Source organism: Aegilops tauschii, chromosome 5 (assembly GCF_002575655.3).
Source record: "Aegilops tauschii subsp. strangulata cultivar AL8/78 chromosome 5, Aet v6.0, whole genome shotgun sequence".
NCBI classification, from domain to species: Eukaryota; Viridiplantae; Streptophyta; class Magnoliopsida; order Poales; family Poaceae; genus Aegilops; species Aegilops tauschii.
The window spans coordinates 226,927,133-226,939,907 of NC_053039.3; positions in this window are offsets into that span (position 1 = coordinate 226,927,133).

Genomic DNA, 12,775 nt, shown 5'->3' on the forward strand with positions numbered 1-12,775 from the left:
GAGACGGAGAGACTGTCTTTTCCCTTATGCTGAGCCGCCGAGTCACCCAAAGGACTGGAACATGACTTGGTTCTATTGCCAAGATACGTCACCGGCTGATGAAAGTCCGCTGCCCGGCTTTCGCCCATCACGTCTGGAGTCAACACACCCACTGTCAGACAAGCTGACTCAAGCGGAGCGCCAGCCTCTGCTCCCCACCATAAACAAGATCAAGGCTCTCCTGGGCAATGGTCTCAACGGAATTGATCTGGTCCGGGTCTGGATCTCCTGGCGGGTGATCCCATTGAGCCGCCGCCCCGGCGTAATGTGCGAGTACACGGGCCGAAAGGATGACCCTCAGAGACACAGCCGCAACGATCTTCCTGAAGATGTTGCAGAGGAGATGACCAAGGCTCTTTTAAACAAGAGCCTGGCAAACTGCGGAAGGACCGGGTTAGCCCCCTTCTGCAAGACCAACCCAGCCCCGGCGGTAAGCCGCCAATCTGAACATCTTATCTTCTTCTGTATATAACTTTCATCTGAATCGTTTTAAGAAATCATCATTGTATTTTTCAGGCTAACGACAAGTTCTGGCAGGTCAAATATGACCATGAGGCGGCCAAGAAGGCCAGAAAGGCGAAGAAAGCCGCCAAGAAAACCGCTCCCCGTAAGAAGGGAAGTAGGCCAACTGCTTCGGAGCTGATGCAACTAAGCGACAGCTCCGAGTCAGAGGTAACCCCTGAACCTGTAAGCTCTTTGTATGTTTTATTGTTTATTTCTGTCCGCCTTACCAACACTTGTTCATCAACAGGATGACACCGGAGCCAGTAACCCGGTGGTTGAAGAGGTAATGTCACTTTCCTCCGACTCGGAGCCCTTGCCAAGGCTGAAAGTCCGAAGGGTAACCCGGAAAGTAAGCTTTTCACATCCTTTAGCTTATCAAGATCCTCAATTTATTTTGAAGCGACAGGTTCATGAGAGCCGGCGTCACACCCGGACCAACAAGGACACCGACCTCTCCTCCGGGTTACCTGACGCATCGAGGAAGCGCCGAACTGAGGTTATTTCCCACGTGTACCCTTTTCATCCGTTGGCGGGTGTTATACATCAGCCACTCAATTCTTCTGACTCAAATTACCAGGAGACCTCCCCCTCTTCGGGCGACTCTATGCAGTCGAGTCTTCCGGCTTTCAAGACCGCGCCCGGGTAATGATAACCATCTCATGCTATACTTGTCTTTACTTACCCTTTTGTGCTTAACGTTTCTGTCCTTTCAGTGCCCAAGCCAAGCTCACCAAGAGGGCGAAGAAGGCCAAGCCAATCGAAGAGCCGGAGTTGCCTGAGCCAGAGGCAGCAGATCAAGAACCGCCAGCTGCCTCCGCTCCCGAAGCCGCCGCTCCAACCAACAAGGCAACTGCAGAAGCTTCTGCTAACCCGGAGGCCTCCGGCTCGGCTCAACGAGCAAATGATCCGGACGTGGTAATCACCCGGACGGAATTTGTTGAGCCGGGGAGACCTACCGCACTGGCCAAGTGCTCCGCCAAGGGGGAGTTGCTACAGCCCCACCGGGTGAACCTGGACCTCTCCGACTACGCCAACCTGAGCATTGGAGAGCTCGTCTCTGGCTACATCAGCCAAGTGCACAAGAGCCGGGATGCAGAGGTTGCCATGGTGAACCAGATCCTGCAGAAATCTGAGGTATCATTCTGCTGTCCTCTTACTTACTGCATAGTTACCTTTACCATGCTAGCCCCCAAGTCGACGACTTATGATTGAATATGTTGTAGACTTAGGTTCCGGCTTACCCAATTGAACCGGCCATTTGTAGATAGAAACGTTCAATATGCATTAGCCCCCAAGTGCCAAGTGTCTTTGCTTGGAAAACGCTTGGGATTTGAAATTTATATAGTAACTGTTCATGCCATAACCCGGAAATTTATGCAGGCTGCTGGCAAGAAGCTAGAGGCTGACCTTGCTGATCTCAAGAACCGGCTGAAGATGCAAGAGATGGAGACCCGGAAGGCAAATGCCAAATTTGTGTCCAGCATCGCCGCTCAAGAGAAGCTAAAGACGGAGTTCGACGCTGAGCGGAAGGCGTGGGCCGAAGAGAAGGCCGCATTGGTGAACCGGGCTGATCAGGCGGAGAGGGCCCTATCAGAAAAGACGGCCGAACTCTCCGGCTTAAAGCGCCAAGTGTCTCAGATGGTTGCTGCAATCTTTGGTAAGTCATCCGCCGGCTTTCGTCCAGTTTAAAATTTTGATGCCTCATAACTCACCCTTGTCGGCGGCTTATCCTGTTCTATGAAACAGGTTCCAGAAGTGCCAACCTCAACCAGAGTGTAGTAACCAAGCTAAAGGCCGTGTACACCCTGGTGGAGCAACTCTACACCGGGTCACAGCGTGCCTTAGTTGTGGTGGCCTTATCCAACGAGGTGCCGACTCACCTGGCGGAGGTTCTTCGCCGGCTCGCCGTTCTGCCGCAACGTATCCAAGAGCTGCGATGGGCCTCTGCAAGAGCCGGAGCAATCGCCGCGCTGAGCCGGGCCAAGGCTTTCCTCCCCGAGTTAGACCCGGCGGACATCGCCCTCGGCTACCCAAGTCTGAAGGAAGACGGCACGGCCTTCAACCAAAGAGACTTTGCCGCCTGCGTGAAGGTCGTGCGCCCGGTGGCCACCCTTATCGGGAACGACACAAATCTGACCAAGTACCAGCCGGGTTACAATGCGGAGAATCAGAGGATCCCGACCCCTCGCTATGAAGCCCTGAGTTTAATTCCACCGGCTCGTCAGCACACCTTCGCCCCGGAGATTGACCCGGCCGGGTTAATTGACGAAGAAGCCCAATTCGAAGCTCTGAGCGGCATCGACTGGAAGTCGTCGACTTTCCAGACCCTGGGAACAGCCGGAGGAGAAGAAAGAGACGAGCCGGAGACTTCAACCCAGCAAGCGTCGTAATTCTTCTGGCGGTGTACCAAACAATGCCTCACCCTTTTGGACTCAACGAGTCTTGTAATAGAGTAGACCAACACTTTATCTTTGCCGTGTCATCGTGCACGCCTTGAATGCTTGAAGTTTGATCGAAGTTATCTCCTTTATATTTCTCCGGGTCATTCCTTCCCCTTAGTCTCAAATAATTGCCTTTAACTATCCTGCATAGAAAGACGAATCACAAGTCTCCAGGCGGCTTACCACCCTGAGAATCATATGTTTCAGATATATAACCGGAATATGAATCAAAAAAGACTGGTTCTCGGGTATGTCCTTAATACAGCCGTAATAACACAATTAGCGGTCTGCAAGCATACTTCCGGTTTAGATAACCCGGATAATAAGGTTGATACCTTAATTCCGATTTACTTGTCTTAATGACACCCATTGTATTCAACTATCACTGTAACTCAAATTTAAGCCGGCAAAGTGAGACCCGGCTGTACGCACTTTGAAATGATCAGAAGAAACTTGCTATAAAGCAGAAGAACTTAGGGGCTTCCGGTTCGAATACGACCAGAGACCCGGCCCAAAGGGGTTATGCTAGGATTCGAATACGATCATATAGCCCCCTAGTGGGTGTGGCGATGCCAATCAAGAGGGTACCGACAGCTATGTCCTCTTTGGTTCGAATACGACCCATGTTTGAACAGGAAGCCCCCAAGTGATTCTAAGAATTGTTTAACGACGCTGATTCGAATACGATCCATGTCGGTTCTCAAAGGGGTTAAACTAAGATTCAAATATGATCAAAGAAAACTCCTCAATGAGCTCGGCACTTTGCCAATCAAATGGGTATTGACAGCTATGTTCTCTTTGGTTCGAATACGACCCATGTTTGAACAGGAAGCCCCCAAGTGACCTTATTGCTTACAGCTAGATTCGAACACGATCATAAGCTGGATCCTCCTTGAAGTTATCATGCAATCTTGTAATGAAAAACAACACGTGCATATTTGGAGGAGGAAGAAGGACAGAGGTCCTGCTTTATTGCTTATCATAATATATACATGGCTGAGAGAAATATGTACATTATGAGAGCCGGTGGCTCAAGTGTAGTAAGGCCGAAGCTGAGCTATGTTCCACGGCCGACGGGTCTCTTCCTCCGACTTTCGTGAATCTTTGCGCTCCCGAATGTCAATGAGGTAATATGACCCGTTGTGCAAGTTCTTGCTGACCACAAAGGGCCCTTCCCAAGGCGGGGACAGCTTGTGTGTATCTGTTTGATCCTGGATGAGCCGGAGCACGAGATCGCCTTCCTGGAAGACCCGGGATTTAACCCGGCGGCTATGATAACGACGCAGGTCTTGTTGGTAAATTGCTGAACGGGCTGCTGCCACATCACGCTGTTCGTCCAACAAGTCAAGAGCATCTTGGCGTGCCTGTTCATTATCCGTCTCAACATAAGCCGCCACTCGAGGTGAGTCATGACGGATGTCACTGGGGAGGACTGCTTCTGCCCCATAAACCATGAAGAAAGGCGTAAAACCTGTAGACCTGTTAGGAGTACTGTTGATGCTCCATAACACGGAGGGCACCTCCTCCACCCAACAACCCGGCGTCCGTTGCAAAGGGACCAAAAGTCGGGGCTTGATGCCCTTCAGAATCTCCTGATTAGCTCTCTCAGCTTGACCATTGGATTGAGGATGAGCCACTGAGGAAACATCAAGTCGGATATGCTCTCGTTGAAAAAACTCTTCCATGGCGCCTTTGGAGAGATTGGTGCCATTGTCAGTGATAATGCTGTGCGGAAAACCAAAGCGAAAGATCACCTTTTTCATAAACTGAACCGCCGTGGCTGCATCGCACTTGCTAACTGGCTCCGCTTCAACCCACTTGGTAAACTTGTCAACTGCCACCAAAAGGTGGGTCTTCTTATCCTTGGACCTTTTGAAAGGCCCAACCATATCAAGCCCCCAGACCGCAAAGGGCCAAGTAATTAGGATCATCCTCAGCTCTTGAGCCGGTACATGAGCCCGTCGCGAGAACCTTTGGCAGCCATCACACTTACTAACCAAGTCCTCTGCATCAGCATGAGCCGTCAGCCAATAAAAACCATGACGAAAAGCCTTGGCCACAAGAGACTTTGAGCCGGCGTGATGGCCACAATCCCCTTCATGAATCTCACGCAAGATCTCTTGACCTTCCTCAGGGGAAACACAACGCTGAAATGCTCCTGAAACACTGCGGTGATGCAACTCGCCATTGATAACAATCATTGACTTAACTCGCCGGGTTATTTGCCTGGCCAAAGTTTCATCCTCAGGCAACTCGCCCCGGGTCATGTAAGCCAGATAGGGCATTGTCCAGTCTGGTATGATATGGAGAGCCGCCACCAGTCGTGCCTCCGGGTCAGGGACAGCCAAGCCTTCCTCTGTAGGCAACTTAACAGAAGGGTTATACAGGACATCTAGGAAAGTATTAGGCGGCACCGGTTTTTGCTGAGAGCCCAGCCGGCTTAAAGCATCAGCCGCCTCGTTCTTCCTGCGATCGATGTGTTCCACTTGGTAACCCTGAAAGTGCCCAGCAATGGCATCAACTTCGCGGCGATAAGCCGCCATGAGAGGGTCCTTGGAATCCCACTTTCCTGATACTTGTTGAGCCACCAAGTCTGAGTCGCCGAAGCACCTTACCCGGCTTAAGCTCATCTCTTTAGCCATCCAAAGACCATGGAGCAAGGCCTCGTACTCAGCCGCGTTGTTAGTGCAAGGAAATAGCAACTGTAGCACATAATGGAATTTGTCACCTTTAGGGGAAGCCAACACGACTCCAGCCCCCGAGCCCTCCAACTGCCTGGACCCATCAAAGTGAATAGTCCAATATGTGTTATCCGGCTTCTGCTCGGGCACTTGTGACTCTGTCCAGTCATTGATGAAATCCACCAAGGCCTGAGATTTAACAGCAGTGCGTGGCACGTACTTGAGACCATGAGGTCCAAGCTCTATGGCCCACTTAGCCACTCTCCCTGTGGCCTCTCTGTTTTGAATGATATCACCAAGAGGGGCAGAACTGACCACGGTGATGGGATGACCCTGAAAATAATGCTTAAGTTTTCGGCCGGGTTAAGCATCATCTTGTAGACCCGGAGATTATCAAAGGTTTCCCTTAAATCATCTATCAGAGTTTCCTCTTTTATGGACTTAACCACAATATCGTCCACATAAGCGTGAACATTGCGCCCAATCTGCTTATGAAGACAGTTCTGTACACAACGCTGGTAAGTCGCCTGTGCACACTTGAGTCCAAAGGGAATAGACACATAACAGAAGGCTCCAAAGGGAGTGATGAACGCCGTCTTCTCCTGGTCCTTAACTGCCATTTTAATCTGATGATATCCGGAATAAGCATCCAAGAAACTTAAGCGCGCACAACCTGCCGTAGCATCAATAATTTGATCAATACGGGGGAGGGCAAAAGGATCAGCCGGACACGCCTTGTTTAAGTCCGTATAATCCACACACATCCGCAAAGTGCCGTTCTTCTTGAGCACGAGCACCGGGTTAGCTAACCACTCTGGGTGAAAGACTTCAACAATAAACCCGGCCGCCAAGAGCCGGGCCACCTCTTCACCAATAGCTTTCCGTCTCTCCTCATTGAACCGCCGAAGGAACTGCCTGACCGGCTTAAATTTCGGATCAACATTGAGAGTGTGCTCAGCGAGTTCTCTAGGTACACCTGGCATGTCAGAAGGTTTCCATGCGAAGATGTCCCTATTCTCACGGATGAACTCGATGAGCGCGCTTTCCTATTTTGGATCCAGGTTGGCACTGATGCTAAACTGCTGAGATGAATCTCCTGGAATGAAATCAACAAGTTTAGTCTCATCAGCCGACTTAAATTTCATTGCTGGCTCATGCTCCGTAGTTGGCTTTTTCAGAGAGGTCATATCTGCTGGGTCAACGTTGTCTTTGTAAAACTTCAACTCCTCTGTTGCACAAACAGACTCTGCATAAGCTGCATCGCCTTCCTCACATTCCAAGGCCACCTTCCGGCTGCCGTGAACCGTAATGGTCCCATTATGACCCGGCATATTGAGCTATAAGTAAACATAACACGGCCGTGCCATGAACTTGGCGTAAGCCGGCCGCCCAAATATAGCATGGTACGGACTTCTTATCTTGACCACCTCAAAGGTCAATTTTTCCACCATGTAGTTGTTCTCATCTCCAAAGGCCACTTCCAACTCGATCTTGCCGACTGGATAAGCCGACTTACCAGGTACCACACCATGGAAGATAGTGTTTGACTGGCTGAGGTTCTTATCAACCAACCCCATACGGCGAAAAGTCTCATAATAGAGGATGTTGATGCTGCTGCCTCCATCCATGAGCACCTTAGTGAACTTATATCCTCCCACTTGAGGAGCCACCACTAAGGCCAAGTGGCCCGGGTTATCCACCCGGGGAGGGTGATCCTCCCTACTCCACACTATAGGCTGCTCAGACCACCGCAAGTAGCGTGGAACCGCCGGCTCAACAGCATTCACAGCCCTCTTATGAAGCTTCTGATCTCGCTTACACAGACTGGTGGTAAACACATGATACTGTCCACCGCTAAGCTGCTTTGGATTGGTCTGATAACCCCCCTGCTGCTGTTGATGACCCTGGCCAGACTGCTGATTAAAGCCTCCTTGACCGTTCTGAGGATTAGAATTTGAGCCGCCGCCCGGGCCATGAAAACCGCCGGCGCCTGAGCCGCCGCCCGGGCCATTGTAATTCTTAAAGGCCTTCATGATTGCACAATCCTTCCATAGATGAGTTGCTGGCTTCTCTCTAGAGCCATGCCTTGGACAAGGCTCATTCAGCAGCTGCTCCAGCGTCGGGCCTGACCCGCCGCCTCGGGGAGGGGGCCTCCCCTTACGTCGCTGGTTATTCCCTTGTGAGCTGGCGTTGGCCACAAACTCTAGGCTGCCGTCGGCCTTGCGCTTGCCTCCTCCTTGGTTCCCCGGGTTATGTTGAGGACCCTTGCCATTGCCGTTCTTCTTTCCCTTCCCTGTCCTTTCATCATCTGAAGCGGGGTCCTTGGTACCATCAGAATCGGCGTACTTGACAAGAGCCGCCATCAGCGTACCCATATCATTGCAGTCACGCTTAAGCCGCCCGAGTTTCATCTTCAGGGGCACAAAACGACAATTCTGCTCCAACGTTAAGACTGCCGAGCCGGCGTCCATCTTATCCGAGGAATGTATTATCTCCTTAACCCGGCGAACCCAATGTGTCGTAGACTCACCCTCCTGCTGCTTGCAGTTAGTCAAATCCACAATTGACATAGATTGCCTACAGGTATCCTTGAAGTTTTGGATGAACCGGGCTTTCAACTCAGCCCAAGACCCAATGGAATTCAGTGGTAGCCCTTTCAACCAAGTGCGGGCAGTCCCATCTAACATCATGGTGAAGTACTTAGCCATGGCCGCCTCGCTGACCTCCAGCAGCTCCATAGCCATCTCATAACTCTCGATCCAGGCTGCGGGTTGTAAGTCTGCTGTGTAATTAGGCACCTTCCTAGGACCTTTGAAGTCCTTGGGTAGACGTTCATTGCAGATAGCTGGCACTAAACAAGGGACACCCCCAGTCCTGGTAGGGATACCCACGTCGGCGGAAGTCGTCGGATAAGCCGGGGGAGTCTGGTAAGCCGTCAACTGAGGCACCTGCTCCGCCTCCTGCCGCGCTCTGTCCTGGTCTGCTGCATGAAAAGCTCCGTTATGAACCGGGCCATGGCCAGGGGGCGGGTCATGGCGTCGGACGTTACTTGAGCCGGTCGCTGAGACCATGTGTCTGCTGTAACTCGGGCTCCGGCCTGGCCGAGGGGTCGAGTGGATCCTGTCCCGGCTGTAGGAGTACGCCTCTTGCTGCGCCAGTGCTGTCTGAAGGAGTTCCCTGACCCGGCGGGTTTCAATAGCCGTCGGAGAGTCGCCGTCGACTGGGAGAGCCGCCAGCCGTGCTGCCGCGGCGACCATGTTCTCCAGCGGGTTATTATAATGACCCGGGGGTATTGGCACGTACTGAGGCGGGGCAGGGGGCACCTGGGGAGGCCCCATCACTATTGGCTGAATAGGGGTTCCAGACCCGGGCACTATGACCCCGGGCGGGTTACTAGACCCTGCACCTGGCGTGTTGAAGAGGTTGCGTGGATCGTAGACCGGAGGGAGTCGAGATTGGGCCTTTTGATGCCTCCTTCTCATGACCTCATTGGACGCGTTCTGATCCATCGTGAGCCGGAAGGACTGCGCCTGGATCAACTGAGTCTGGGCATCGAGAGCCGCCCTCTCCGCAGCCATCCTGATCCCTTCCGCTGCCAGATCCTCCTTAGCTTTCACTAGATCCAACTTTAACTGTGCCACCTCCGCATCATGCTGAGCTTGATCCGCCGGGTCAACCGTGGCGGTTAACAGGGCCGTCATCTTGTCCGTAAGATCCATCAGCACCTGAGCCGAAGAAGGCACCGGGTTTCCCGCTCCAACAGCGGGGTTCTGAACAGGCTGCGCACCGGCCATAAAGATTCCAACCCGGCTTGGCGGCTCAAATAGGTCCGGAATACTGTCACCATCGGAACAACCCATGAGCCTGCCATCTTGAAGTTGATACAACGAGTTTGACTCATCGGTGGCCGACTCACCGTCAGAGCCGGCGGCCGTCTCATCACCAGATCCAGATCGATCAGAGAGTCCTCCATGGATACACCCCACAAAAGCATGCCTTAAGGCAGGCCGGGCCCGGGCGGGTCGTGCACGCTGAGCCGTCTCGATGAGATCGGCGCAGAGATCCGCCTCGGGGCCCGGCTCACCAATCTTGCCAATGAAAACATGAATTCCGCCGAAGGGGACCCGGTACCCGTACTCAATTGAGCCGGCGTCGGGGCCCCAGTTTGCATCGTCGATGTAGAGCTTGCCGTGATGACTCTTGGTCATCCGGCCCACAGCGTATCCCTTGAGCCCTTCGAAGCTGCCCTTCAAGAACTCAAATCCACCGTGCGCTGGCCCCACGGTGGGCGCCAACTGTCGTGGAATTGTCACGGCAGACGTCCTCGAGCTAGGACTTAGTCGTGGAGCCATCGCAACTAGGAAGCTTGAAGGGGTTAAGCGGGACAAGGAACACGAGGGTTTATACTGGTTCGGCCCCTTACGGTGAAGGTAAAAGCCTACGTCCAGTTTGAGGTGGTATTGATTAGGGTTTCGATAACCAGGGAGCTAAACCGCTATGCCTGGCTCTCGATCAGATTGTTCCTGTCCCTAAACCGCTGCCGGGTCGTCCCTTTATATAGGGAGGCTGACGCCCAGCAGCTCTCAGAGTCCCGGTCGGCTCATAAGAGTGTCCGGCTCGGATTCTCAACTATTCTTGCCTTACACTACAAGTTCTACCATAATAATGATTGTAACTACGGGCCTTAAGCCATATCCGGGTCTTAAGCCCATCTTTGGCCCACCGTCTTCAAGCTTGGCGCCGGGCTTCTGGCAATGACCATATGAGTAACCCGGCCCCTCCTGGCGGGTGACTCTAAGGTCTATATCCTCAACACTAAGCGTCCCATGAATTCATAAACCTTAGGTCATCTACTTTTGGGAAATTTGTTATTGTCCTACAATCCTCCGTGCTTGGGAGGGTCAACATTCTACAAGATAGAAGTGTGTAGTAGACATCAAATTGTTTCTGGCACCATTGCCGAGGAAATGAGTGCTTGAAGGTATCTTATTTAGATCTTACAATTGAATGTTCTTGTTCACTAGTTTGGCTTATGGAAGAAAACAACAACAAAAATGAGTGAACTCAATTTTTTTTAAATTATTTGCAAAACATGGAATCAACACATGGTCTTGATGTATTCAAAGAATAATATAAATATGTTATTGGTATATGTTCCTTGAATATTAATCATGATTGCAATTTTATTAGTATGTATTCTATTCATTAGATGACCCATTGCGCCAATTGGCGCAGAGACCAACTATAGCCCGGAAGTTAAGAAAACTATTTGAAGGATTTTTTCATCAACTCTCTGCAACTGTTTATACTCATACTGTGTTTTTATTTGCCTTGATAATAATCATTATCCATGGCTTTCTTTGGCAATTTGTTTTTGGTGACATGAGACTCAGCTCGTTTTGGATTTTTTTTCCCCAACTATCTCCAACTACGCAAAGACAAAGTACAACCAGAAATTAAGTAAGCTTGCGGCGGCATGTATAGCATACGCTCCTTGAATAAATCATCCCGAAAGGGTGATCAAGAAGGCGAATAGACTATTCGTCTTATTCTTTCATGGTCCAACCGGGTTAAAAGAAAATTTTGAATGAACTTTCTAGGGCAAATGACCTGAAGCATGCGAACCGAGAACCCCACCCGGGATTACACGAGAAGAGGAAACCAGGCAAACTGACCAGATGATTGAGGGTCCAGGAAAGAGTGCGACCAGCGAGAACGTGAAAAATACATGCCAGTTGCTACCTCTTGAGCACTGCGTTGGTTTTCCCTTGAAGAGGAAAGGGTGATGCAGCAAAGTAGCATAAGTATTTCCCTCAGTTTTTGAGAACCAAGGTATCAATCCAGTAGGAGGCCAGGCACGAGTCCCTCGCACCTACACAAACAAATAAATCCTCGCAACCAACGCAATAAAGGGGTTGTCGATCCCTTCACGGTCACTTACGAGAGTGAGATATGATAAGATAATATTTTTGGTATTTTTATGATAAAGATGCAAAGTAAAGAAAGCAAAATAAAGACGGCGCTGGAAATAACTTGTTGACGGGAGATTAATATGATGGAAAATAGACCCGGGGGCCATAGGTTTCACTAGTGGCTTCTCTCATGAGCATAAGTATTACGGTGGGTGAACAAATTACTGTTGAGCAATTGATAGAATTGAGCATAGTTACGAGAATATCTAGGTATGATCATGTATATAGGCATCACGTCCGAGACAAGTAGACCGACTCCTGCCTGCATCTACTACTATTACTCCACACATCGACCGCTATCCAGCATGCATCTAGAGTAGTAAGTTCAAAAGAACAGAGTAACGCTTTAAGTAAGATGACATGATGTAGAGGGATAAACTCATGCAATATGATATAAACCCCATCTTGTTATCCTCGATGGCAACAATACAATACGTGCCTTGCTGCCCCTACTGTCACTGGGAAAGGACACTGCAAGAGTGAACCCAAAGCTAAGCACTTCTCCCATTGCAAGAAAGATCAATCTAGTAGGCCAAACCAAACTGATATCAAAGAGACTTGCAAAGATAACCAATCATACATAAAAGAATTCAGAGAAGATTCAAATATTGTTCATAGATAAACTTGATCATAAACCCACAATTCATCGGTCTCAACAAACACACCGCAAAAGAAGATTACATCGAATAGATCTCCACAAGAGAGGGGGAGAACATTGTATTGAGATCCAAAAAGAGAGAAGAAGCCATCTAGCTAATAACTATGGACCCAAGGTCTGAGGTAAACTATTCACACATCATCGGAGAGGCTATGGTGTTGATGTAGAAGCCCTTCGTGATCGATGCCCCCTCCGGCGGAGCTCCGAAAAAGGCCCCAAGATGGGATCTCACGGGTACAGAAGGTTGCGGTGGTGGAATTAGGTTTTTGGCTCCGTATCTGGTAGTTTGGGGGTACGTAGGTATATATAGGAGGAAGAAGTACGTCGGTGGAGCAACATGGGGCCCACGAGGGTGGAGGGCACGTCCCCTACCTCGTGCCCTCCTGGTTGATGTCTTGACGTAGGGTCCAAGTCCTCTGGATCACGTTCGTTCCGAAAATCACGTTCCCGAAGGTTTCATTCCGTTTGGACTCCGTTTGA